A 9,502-nucleotide genomic window follows, 5' to 3' on the forward strand; every position below is an offset into this window, starting at 1 on the left:
GCTCAAAAATCACCTGATCAATGAAGCTTTTTCTGACCATCCAGTTTAAAGCTGTACTTTAGAGCAGTTCAATGGAGACATGCAGTCACTATGCTTTTATTTCATTTGAAACACTGGAAGACAAGATTACTTTGTTCTCTAACAAATACATGAAATAAGCAAACCAACTGAAAACAAAGACAACTTTTTTTCCATAGGAATATTGCAAGCATTGCCTGTGTTCCTCTTTATTCTTTTCTACTTTGTTGCAACCTGTAGCTAATATTCTGGAGAAAAAGCACAGAGATTGGTATAACTGGATTAAAATAATAATCATAATCTATAAATTCCATCTGTTTCTCATAAGAAAGAAAGGAATGTCATTTCTGGGTGATGATAGTGGGTCTTAGCATTTTTCCAAGGATCAATCATAAAAACTGTTTAAATTCTCAGATTACTTTCCATCTTCCTCAAAACTCTGCAGGATTAGTCCATCATCCACTGATGATTTTTGTGGTAAAGGGAAATGTGAGGTCAGTTTTATTTTTTCTCTTCTCATTTTCACTTTCCCTGGGTTTTCTCATTATCCTTATAAATTAGAAATGAAATGTAGAACTTACTTAACTGTGTATATTTGCATTTAACTCACTTACGCTGACATTCTAAAATTTGTATCATGGGTTTTTTGTTTCTAGTTTGATTTTTTTTTCCCTTTAGTGAATATTTTCTTCAACTGTATTATCTTTAGCTATTTCTGCTGAAATTGCTCTAGAATCTTTCTTAGGAATACCTATAATTTTTAGTTTACATTTCTGTTACTTATTCTCATCTATCATGTTCATTCTTTTTGCTTCTGTTCCTTTTCCTCTGAGTTCTGAGAGACCTTTGTCTTTGATGTCACTGATGTATTCTTTCTTACAGTGTTAATTTGTTTTATTTCGCTAACTCCAACAAAAATCACATTTCTATGTTTAAAATAGAATATTTTAAATTGTTCAATAAATTGTTCTTGGCTCACATATATTTCTATCTTTTCTTTGCCTCTCAGTAATATCAGTAATACTTCCTATTTCATGGAAGTAATGCCGAATAGTCTCATGAAATCTTCTTCTGGCTTCTGTAATGAATGAATTTTAAAATCTATGCTTCTGAATTCTCAAAATATTTTTTTCCCCTGTGGTTCCATAGTACCAGTTAATGAGTTCTACTATTACATGTTCTGATGCTCCTGCTTGAAGAGATTTGACAAGGTCTGTTACACATCAGGTCAGGCAGATCATGTTGGCTCTCCTCTGACACCATGGCTGATCATTTGGTATTGGGTGGACACATTGTCTAATGTCATTCCTATTGTCCAGTAGGCTCTACTGGCTCATTTCTCAGCTTCTCTCGTAATAAGGTGGATGATGTTGCAGAGTTCTCGCAAGAGCGTGTGAGTTGAAGTGACGTGCACCATTTTAAGGCCTGGCCCCGGCCCCATGGTCATGTCCAGCCTCTCTCTCACATATGTCTTTGCATGTCTGAGGTCAGTAGAGACAATAGGAAGACCATATGTTGGTAGGAGCTGCGTCTCTATCACCACTGGAGCAGAATCTCCCTGAAGAGTTGCCTGACTTGTTTCTAACTGTGATGTAAAAAAGATGATGACTTTTTTGGAGACACACACACCTCAACACACACACCCATACACACACATGCAACTAGGTGGACTTTTCTCTGCAGTTCTCTGGACTTTTGAAATGAGATATACAAAGAATGACACTGAAACCACCAATGTAGACTTTATGCACACTTTCTTTTCTACTCCTTCCTGGGAAACTTTATGAACTTTCCCTCCTTTTCTCTGTGCCTAGTTTATTGTTGATGTAGAATTGTCAGATTTCTGAATGTTGGAAAGGCACTAATGGGGAGAAGATGAAGGAAGAAAACAGCTCTAAAGCAGCAAAGGTCTGAATGTTCAGTCATGGTTTTGCCTTCTTGACCTGAGAAACAGAGGTAGGATTTCTTTCTAAGAAACCTCAGGTACACTTAATAAAGAGCACCACTCAGGTTTTTTTGTACCTTCATAGAGATTTTTTTTTTAGTGGCTTTGCTTGTAACTTGACATTTTTTTAAAATAAAAAATATATGATTGGCATGCAAATACCTGTACATGTTTTATGTAGACAACATGATGAGTGTAAGTTTACTTTGAAATAATTTCAGGCTTACAAACTAGTTGTAAGAATGGCAGGAAGAATCCCTGTATACCTTTCACAGATTCTCTGATTGTTAACATTTTATCACATTTGCTTTGTCTTTTCTTTCTATATGTGTATACATATTGTACTTTCAGAATCATTTGCAAGTAAATTACAGACCTTATGCCTCTTCGTTTTTAAAGCAGTCATGTATATTTTCTGAGTAACGACATTTGGTTACAGGAACACCGTACAACTACTGGAATCAAGAAATTATTATCAATATAACATTATTATCTAATACAAAAAGACGAATTTGCAAATTTTTAATGGTTCACTATAGGTCGAGTGTCTGTGTAGCTGGTTGCATGTGTATGTGTGCATTTCCTACCCAGTCTCCAGGTCTGGGTCAAATTCAGGATCGAATATTGACCAAACCTTTTTATTTAGTTTTCATGTCTCTTCTGTCTCCTTGAAAATGGAACAGTTGGTTGGTTAAAGGAGGTAACTCAGTGATAAGAATATTTGCTTAGCATGTGAGAGGCTCTGGGTTTGATCCCCAGTATCACAAAAATAAGTTAAGTAAGTAAATTAATGAGTAGTATAGTTTCAGTCTTTCACAGCCTTAACAAGATGTTTATTTTTCAGTGTCCCTCAATGTCAATTCATATGAAGTTTCTTTGCAATTAGATTTAAGTGTTTTTTCCAGGTGCCTCGGCTGCCCATGCCGCCGCAGATCCCGGGGCCGCAGCCAGAGGTCCTCTCTGGGGGGCGGGGCACAGCTGTCCCTGAGGCCGCTAGGGCAGATGCCCAAAGATGTATTTTCCAGGTGCCACCGCTGCTGTTCACACTGCCACAGATGCCAGAGGTCTCCACAGTCCCCCTCAACTGGCGCTGCTATCATTGGGCACACTGCCATCCACCAGAGGTTTCCTCTTGGGGCACAGTTGCCCCGGATGTTGCTGCTTCAGGTACCCAGAAGTCCTTTCTCTGGACTCTGCTGCTGCTGTTGATGCTGTGGCAGTCGCCTTCACCCAGAGGTCTGCTGCCCTTGATGCTGCCTTGTATACCCAGCTGCCATCTACACTGCTGCTGCTGCTGCTGCTGCTGCTATCACCACCTACACCTCTGCTGCCAAAGCTGGGGCTACTCCCTGGAGGTCACCTGGAGGTCTCTCTGGGTGCTGCTGCAGCTGCAGCCACAGCCACCAGTGCTCAGCAGTCCTCCCATCTGCTGCCAAGGCCACTGACGTCTGCAGCCGCTGCTGACCCCGTGCCTGCTGCCACCCACTCCTGCTACTACTACTTCCACCACTACCCAGAGGTCCACTGCCAGGGAGACTCCAGGTTTGGTTGCACACAGCCACATCCATTTTGAGACACTTGCCAGAGCCCGGGGTTTCTTTGGGGTGTCAGTGGGTTTGCTGCCACTGCCATCTTGGGGCTCTGCTGCCCTTGCCTGGTGACCTCAGCCAGGTTGACCTGGAGGTTCTGTGCTGGGATGCCTATGGGTATGGCTGCAACTGGGGTCTTCCTCCTGGGCATGTGGGTTGCTGCCATCTAGTTATTGTCTCTCAGGTTTGCTCATCCCTGGTGATCTCTCTCCAAATTCCAGTGGCATTGAGATCTTGGGATTGCAATGTGACTGAACCCAGGACATCTGAGGCCCATATTGCTGAGATAGTGACTGGATCTGCCAGGGGCTGTCTGGGTCAGGCAGTCTTGTGGTAAGTCAGAGACAGGACTGAAAAGCTTTTGGACACTGGCAGAGACAGTTGTTCAAGTTTCCACCAAGATTTATTTTATTTTTATTTATTTTTTCTTCTCTGGCATCTCTCTCCACCATATTTCAAACAGGATGTTTTTTGTGCATCAGTTTATTGAGGATGGTGATATATGCATGGTGTTTTGCAGTCCTGCTGTATATTCATATATTAATTTTTTTCTCTTTATGTGTATTCTTTCTCTTGCTTGTCTGTCTTCCTAGATTCTCTTTCTACCTTTTCTCCACCTAAACAGTCAATCTCTGTTGGTTCATCTCCCACTCTTCCTGTGGGTTTTTACTTTTGGCTTCTCTCTTTCTCCCTAATGAACATCATGTCCTGCACTGTTACTGTTTTTTTCTTTGTCCACTATTTGAGATTATAAATCTTTTTGGCAAATTTTCTGCTTTTATTGTGATTGAACTCATCACTGTGGTTTATAGCAAGATGGTGGTGGATGCCTTGCTGGGAGCTATTAGATTTGAGGCTGCATATTGTTTGCACTGGGTGCTGTTGATATTGGTCTCACTCTTAGAGGCAGGATATTGGAAATTTTCAGGGACAATATAGGTCTACAGGGTAGAATCTGTATTGCCTCAGATCCATACAACTAGATGGGAAACACACAAGCAACAAGAAAAAACAAGGGCACAAAATGCCACAAACAATCCAAGATGTCCCAATAAAAGAAGTCACTGAAAGCACAATAGAAGAAATGTCCAAGAAGGAGTTTAGAATGTACATAATTCATAAGATCTCCAATGTAAAGGATGGTATAAAGAGTGAAATCGAAGAGAAACTACAGGAAGTGAAAGATCACTTCAATAAAGTTAGAGACTGTGAAAAGAAAAGCAGAAATCCTCGAAATTAATGAATCAGTAAGTCAAATTATAAATTCAATAAAAAGCATCACCAACAGATGAGACCAATTGGAAGGCAGAACCTCAGACAATGAAGACAAAATATTTAATATTGAAAATAAAGTTGACCATGCAGAGAAGGTAAGAATCCATGAACAGAACTTCCAAGAATTATGGACTAACATGAAAAGACCAAATTTAAGAGTTATCAGGATATAAGAAGGAGCAGAAATACAAACCAAAGTAATGCACAATCTTTTCAATGACATAATATCAGAAAATTTCCCAAACCTAAAGAATGAAATGGAAAGTCAAATATTAGGAGACTTGTAAGACAACAAATGTACAAGACTACAGCAGACCCATACCAAGACACATTATAATGAAAATGAGTAAAATATAGAATAAAGATAGAATCTTAAAGGCCATGAGAGAAAAAAGCAAATTACATATAGGGGAAAACCAATTTGGATCTCAACTGATTTCTCAACCCAGACCCTCAAAGCTAGAAGGTTATGGAACAACATATTTCAAGCCCTGAAACAAAATGGATGCCAACCAAGAATTTTATATCCAACAAAATTAAGTTTCAGATTTGAAGATGAAATAAAAACTTTCCATGATAAATAAAAGTTAAAAGAATTCACAATTAGCCTGCACTACAGAATATTCTCAACAAAATATTCCATGAGGATGAATTAAAAAAAAAATGAAAACCAGCAAAGGGATGAACTACATTAAAGGAATAGTCAAAAGAAAACCTATCAAATTAAAAACCAGAAATAAACCAAAATGACCCGGGATACAAGTCATATCTCAGTAATATCCTTTAACATTAATGTCCTAAACTCGTCAATCAAAAGACATAGACTTTCAGATTGGATTAAAAAACAAGACCCAACAATATGCTGTCTCTAAGATACTCACCTTATAGGCAAAGACATCCACAGACTGAAGGTGAAAGGAGGGGGGAAAACATATCTTTCATATGAATTGCATGAACAAGCAGGGGTTTCCATCCTCAAATCAAGTACAGTGGACTTCAAGCCAAAGCTTATCAGAAGGTCATTTCATTCTACTGAAGGGAATTATACAGCAGTAAGACATAACGATTGTAAATATTTATGCTCTAAACAATGGAGCATCCCTGTACATCAAACAAATCCTTCTCAATTTCAAGATTCAAATAGACCACAGCACAATAATAGTGGGTGAATTTAACACAGCTCTCTCACTACTGGACAGATCTTCTAAACAAAAACCAAATAAAGAAACTATAGAACTAAATAATATAATCAATAATTTGGACTTAACAGACATATATAGAATATTTCATCCATCAATGAGCAAATAAACTTTTTTCTTGGCAGCACATGGATGCTTCTCTAAAATAGACTGTATCTTATGCCACAAATCAACTCTTAGTAAATACAAAAAAATGGAGATAATACCTTGTGTTCTATTAGATCATAAGGGACTGAAATGAGAAATCAATGATAAAATAAAAAATAGAAGCCACTCTAACACATGGAGACTAAATAATACACTATTGAATGATGAATGGATAGTAGAAGAAATCAAGGAAGAATGAAAAAATACTTAGAGATAAATGAAAATACCACAAATACAACATACCAAAATCTCTGGGACACTATGAAGGCAGTACTAAGAGGAAAGTTCATTGTATTGAGCTCATTTATTAAAAGATTAAAAAGTCAACATAAGTGACCTAACATTACATCTCAAAGCCCTAGAAAAAGAAGGACAAATCAAAACCCAGAGCAGTAGAAGACAGGAAATTATTAAAATTAGAGCTAAAAACAATGAAATTGAAACAAAAGACACAATTGAAAAAATTGACAAAACAAAAAATTGATTCTCTGAAAAAAATCAATAAAATTGATAGACCTCCTAGCCACATTAACACAGAGAAAAAGAGAGAAAACACAAATTACTAAAATATGTGATGAAAAAGGAATTATCACAACAGACAACTGAAATACAGAAGATAATTATAAACTATTATGAAAATTTACATTCCAATAAAATAGAAAATATTGAAGACATTGACAAATTTCTAAAGACATATGACCTACCTAAACTGAATCAGGAGGTCATACATGATATAAACAGAATAATTTCAAGTAATGAAATAGAAAACACCATTAAAAGCCTATCAAGGAGTGAAGAGGTAGCAAGTCTGGTGGAGGTTTCATACACCCGAAAGAGAATTTTAAGATGCAGTTAACATTTGTCTTGGAGACGTGCTTCAAAATTAGTTGCTACCTTTTAAACACATGACTTACTAATTAAACTTCCTTCTTAAAAATCTTTGCCAACCATACTTCAGATAGAGCGCTAATTTCCAGAATCTATAAAGAACTCAAAAAACTCTACACAAAGAATACAAATAATCCAATCAACAAATGGGCTAAGGAAATGAACAGACACTTCACAGAAGAAGATGTACAAGTAATCAACAGATATATGAAAAAAATGTTCAACATCCCTAGTAATAAGGGAAATGCAAATCAAAACTACCCTAAGATTTCATCTCACCCCAATTAGAATGGCGATTATCAAGAACACAAGCAACAATAGGTGTTGGCGAGGATGTGGTGAAAAAGGAACACTCATACATTGCTGGTGGGGTTTCAAATTAGTGTAGTCACTCTGGAAAGCAGTATGGAGATTCCTCAGAAAGCTTGGAATGGAAACACCATTTGACCCAGCTATCCCACTCCTTGGCCTATACCCAAAGGACTTAAAATCAGCATACTACAGAGATACAGCCACATCAATGTTCATTGCTGCTCAATTCACCATAGCCAGATTGTGGAACCAACCTAGATGCCCTTCAGTTGATGAATGGATAAAGAAACTGTGACATATATATACAATGGAATATTACTCTGCAATGAAGAATGATAAAATTATGACATTTACAGGCAAATGGATGAAATTGGAGAATATCATGCTAAGTGAGATAAGCCAATCTCAAAAAACTAAAGGACAAATGATCTCGCTGATAAGCGGATGAGGACATATAATGGGGGGTGGGAGGGGCTAGCATTAGGTTTAGGGTTAGGTTTAGGGTTAGGGATAAGGAGAGCGGTAAGAATGAAGGAAAGAAGGACTGTATATAGGGGAAAGAGGGGTGGGAGGGGTGGGGGGGAAGGAAAAAAAAATAATCAAACATCATTGCCCTATGTAAACGTATAATTACACAAATGGTATGCCTTGACTCTATGTACAAATAGAGAAACAACATGTATCCCATTTGTATACAATAATAAAAAAAAAATTCACTACAGTCACCATTTATAAGCTAAGCAACATGCTCAGCCCGGCCAGCCAGACTCTCCCCAAGAAGTCCAATAATCCAACCCAAGAAGAGATAAACAGCACAGGATGTCCAAAAAAGAAGAGAGGAGGTCACCAAGAAACATGAGTATGAGATTAGGGATGTTGGCCACCTATATTATCTGGGGAAATCAGTCCCCCCATTATCATTGAAACACTACTCCCGCAAAGAAATAGAAATAAGCGACTTTTCCAGATTTACAAATTACAGATTTAAAAATCTTTTTATTAATCCTTCACCTTTGCCAGATTTAAGCTGGGGATGTTCAAAGGAGGTGTGTTTAAACATGCTAAAAAAAGAAAGCAGATATGTTCATGACAAGCATTTTGAAGTTCTGCATTCTGACTTGGAACCACAGATGAGGTCAATACTTCTAGACTGGCTTTTAGAGGTATGTGAAGAATACACACTTCATAGGGAAACATTTTATCTTGCACAAGATTTTTTTGATAGATTTATGTTGACACAAAAGGATATAAATGAAAATATGCTTCAACTTATTGGAATTACCTCATTATTCATTGCTTCCAAACTTGAGGAAATCTGTGCTCCAAAACTCCAAGTGTTTGCTTATGTCACTGATGGTGTTTGCAGTGAAGAGGATATATTAAGGATGGAACTTGTTATATTAAAGGCTTTAAAATGGGAACTCTGTCCTGTAACAATCATCTGCTGGTTAAATCTTTCTCCAAGTTGATACTCTTAAAGATGCTCCTAAAGTTCTACCTCAGTATTCTCAGGAAACATTCATTCAAGTAGCTCAGTGTATTCTAGCCATTGACTCCTTAGAGTTCCAGTACAGAGTGCCGGCAGCTGCTTCCTTGTGCCATTTTACCTCCATTGAAGTGGTTAAGAAAGCCTCAGGTTTGGAATGGGACATCATCCCAGAATGTGTAGACTGGATGGTGCCTTTTGTCAGTGTAGTAAAAAGTACTAATCCAGTGACACTGAAGACTTTTAAGAAGATACCAGTGGAAGACAGACATACTATCCTGACACATACAAATTATTTCACTATGCTGGATGAACTAAATTATGTAAACGCCTTCAGAAAAGGGGGACAGTTGTCACCAGTGTGCAATGGGGATATTAGGACACCACCGAAGAGCACTGAGAAACACCAGGAAAACACTAAAGGAGTTAACTTGGCAAACAAGTTGGAACTGAGCAAGTATTGCTAGAATTTCATACAAGTGAACTAAAGTTTTCACAGGAAAATAGTGCTTTGATTGTCCTTGGCAATTCAGAAGTGACACTGTCATTCTTTGATAAAAAAACACTTGAAATTGGCCCTAAAGAAGATATTCACTTCCTATATTAGCTGTTAAAGAAGGCCAAACATGTTTACAAAGATGAC

General features: G+C 37.7%; 1 pseudogene; it reads left to right on the top strand.

Annotated features, from left to right (window-relative positions):
* Nucleotides 1-2,883: 2,883 nt before the first annotated feature.
* On the top strand, nt 2,884-9,280 carry LOC124991367 (G1/S-specific cyclin-E2-like; annotated as a pseudogene).
* Nucleotides 9,281-9,502: the final 222 nt, after the last annotated feature.

This window comes from Sciurus carolinensis, chromosome 8, assembly GCF_902686445.1.
Source record: "Sciurus carolinensis chromosome 8, mSciCar1.2, whole genome shotgun sequence".
NCBI classification, from domain to species: Eukaryota; Metazoa; Chordata; class Mammalia; order Rodentia; family Sciuridae; genus Sciurus; species Sciurus carolinensis.